The sequence below is a fragment of the Bison bison genome, unplaced genomic scaffold (assembly GCF_000754665.1).
Source record: "Bison bison bison isolate TAMUID 2011002044 unplaced genomic scaffold, Bison_UMD1.0 scf7180017864527, whole genome shotgun sequence".
Lineage (NCBI taxonomy): Eukaryota > Metazoa > Chordata > Mammalia > Artiodactyla > Bovidae > Bison > Bison bison.
This window is the reverse complement of record NW_011495078.1, coordinates 10,703,950-10,707,308: the sequence shown is the minus strand read 5'-3', so window position 1 is coordinate 10,707,308 and position 3,359 is coordinate 10,703,950.

Here is a 3,359-nt window from a genome sequence, read left to right as displayed (position 1 = left end):
TTTTTTTTTTTTTTTTAGCTTCTCTCACTAACCAGCTGAACAGGATCTCGACCTCAGCCACCACTTCTCATAGGCAGTTTATACAGCTTCCCAAGTCTCACAGTTCTTTAGCGTGGCTGAGACTGTTAGGCTGTTTTTAATCAAGTTTGGAAGCTGAATCTTTTCCCTCTGATGACTTTGCCCAGGGGTGGATCCGGCTGAAAGTCTGGCGCTGCGGGCAGCGGGCTCGGCCACCCGTTTTTCAGACACAACACCAGAGAATGGCATTGAAATAACTGTGTGTGGTAGAACTGTTTCAAAAATGTTAACCTCTTTTACTATCCATGCTTCTGAGCTAAAGGGCAAGAGAAGCTGAAAGGAAATCTGAAATGATATTCATTTACCTACCTAAGGCAGATCAAGAAACTGAAAAGAGAAGACGCTTTGGAAATGTATGTTACAGAATCTTTCAAATTAGATGCTGCTTAGGATGAATGGTAGTAAAGACTTTTTAAAAGATTTGATTGGTCAAAAGTCTTCCAGATATGAGTGATAAATGAATAGTCTAGAGGTCTCCTTTGAGAAAGAATTTGCGGGGTATATGGAAAATAATCTATATGTGATCTTCTTCCTATTCTTCATGGGGAGGCAATTATAGTACAAACTATTTGGATTTTTTTTACTTTAGATAAAGAAATGAAAATATTTAGACTTTATGTATTATTGAAAATTTTTTGCAAGAGTGGAGAATCAAGGATTTTCAAGACCAATAACAAAATAAGGCATCAAATTACAGTCTGCCTCTAAGATACATTTCTTCCTCTGCTGGCTTTTCAAGTGATCTCTTTAGTGATTCTTTGTTTATTTGAACAATCTTTCCAAATTAAAATCACTGAATATTCTCCCCTAGATAGCTTGATTTTTGTCACGCAAATGTTTTTAAAAGTTCTATATGAAGAAGCAAAGACTTTTTATAAAGCCTTAGTAACAACACTTCCTATCATGGCCAAACCAATTTATTGTGAACGTCTTTCATCTTTGGTAGATTATTTGATACATCGGAAAATCTCACCTTGAAATTGTCAAACCTTCTGTCAATCTTATGTGAGACTAATTTTATAGTATGCAGTTTGGGGTTTATGATTTCATTTCTATTTTTTTAACTCTAAAGAATTAGTTCAAAAACTGATTTGGTCTAGGAGGAGACTATCGGTGAAAAGTCTTAAAGTATAAATCAAACACATCTCAGCCACCTCCTGGCACATACATATAAACAGCCTTTTTGAGGAAAAAAATCATCTCAACTGCAGACAGAAGTCATATCAGCCATTTGACTTCCAATGCCTTCCAAAAATGTCTAATGCAGCTATTTCACAGGATGGCAAAATACTGATCCAAAGTTTCAGGGTGACATGTTTCTAATTCTTCATCTGATAATTAACTAATTCAAAAATGCAAAAACAATTTAATGGGCAAAATATTGCTTCATCTATTTAACACAGACATCTTGCATAGCATGCTATTGTAATCTGTGTAGGTTCTCTTTTGTGGACAACTGAGTTCAATTGTAGACTGCGTACTATTCTCTCATGCCCTTAACAATTTTGCACTTGAAAGTGAATGTTGGGCACTCTGAGGTTGGAAACTGAATCGATTGCCTTTCCTGGGAGCAAAAGATGTCTCCTTCTGACAGATGCTACTTTGGGTGTCTTTTCTGCTAAGTGGATCTCAGACGTAAATTAGCTTCATCATTTGCGGCTCTGTTTTCCTAAGATTTGTGGTCCAAGTGGCAGCCCTTCCTGAAACACACCAAGGTGTCTTGTCTCATAGCCGCGAAGCCGCTTGTTTCTTTGCTTCAAGTTTCGTTTTGTGTTTAAAATGCAATAACCTAAGTTAAAAATCATTTTAAAGAGAGCACTTTCCAGAAGCACTTCCTTTCTTACTGCCAGACAGCGTTGTTCCCCAACGTCTTGGCTGGAACCCTTGCTTTCGATTTGTTTGTTTCACGCATTTCCCTAAAGAACCCGGTGCTTTGCGCTATTTAACTCTGCTTTAAAAATGCATCGCTTCTGCCCTGAATCCTCCTCTGAAACAAATTGCTATCGAAAGTGTATCAGATTCGTTCCAAATATGGGATTTGAATCAATATTCCCACGCTAGAAATATTTTAAAAATTGTTTTTGTCATAGGATTCCATGCTTTTGCAATATATTTTCAATTTAAGTAGGGCTGCCTCTATTTCTCGTGATAAAAAGTGGCGATTGCCGTCTGCTTAGACTTTCCTTTATTATTATTCTTAGCCCTGTGTGTCATTACCTAACTGGTATGTGTTCTTCTATCCAGCTCTTGATGATCTAGTTGAATTCTAGACACAGTGCCAAGAAGCGTATTTGAAGCAGATAAGTACGGATAATACAAATGCGTTTTGTTAGACCTGATGGATGCTATTTTTCTTTTAATAGGTTTGTAGCAAACTAACACAATAACACAATGTATTCCTTTTCAAGGTACATTGTTGAAACAGGTCTATTAAGAGCGCGTTGAGCTATTTCTCGCTTCTATTGAACAGTCTGTTGCTCAAACACAACAGCCAACAAACGCCAGCTGCCTCGACAAAAGTAGAAACCTAACCCTTTTATGTAATGTTTTAACAGAAAGGGTAGCTGTTTAATTAAAAACACTGATGATTCAGTGAAACAATGGAAACTCAAGTTCAAGTGGTGCTCTATTGATTTAAGATGATTTTTACTAGCAATGGGTATAATTCATTTTTTCCCCCCAGCTCTCTCTTGTGTAAAGGGGTTCCTTCTTGGGGCATTATCTGGGTGAATAGGAAAAGAGAGATGGCTATTGCCTTAGAAACCTGATTAACGTACACTGCTTTGAGGGTAAGGTGTTTAATTTATAAGTGCACCCCATATTTTTTGTCAGTTTATTCGCGGTGGGGAAGCTTTGAAAGTAGCTCCTCTCAGCAGGTTAAAAAGTGAAGTCTGCGTCCTGGCATTTAAATGTCTTTGTTATTGTGTCAAGCAAGTTTTTGAAAACCACATGCCCAGAATACTAAGGTTGGGCGGCTAGATGAGGCAAGTTGTGTGTGAGAGAGAGAGAGAGAGAGTGTGTGTGTGTGTGTGCGCGCGTGCACGCGCCCCTGGGCGCAGGGTTGTGTGCGAGGACAATTATTTTCATCAGCTGCTTGCTCGCCCGCGCCCGACTGCTCCTCTTTGCAGAACCGACGGCCTCCGGGGCTTTCAACTCTGCGAGCAAAGCAGGAGGAATTCCTGTATTGAGATTCCCTCCTTGAGAGCGTCCAACTCTGTCGGCCCTGGGGAGCCGAGAGAGGGAGTCGAGGGTACCCGGGTCGCCCCCCACCCCAGGCAGGG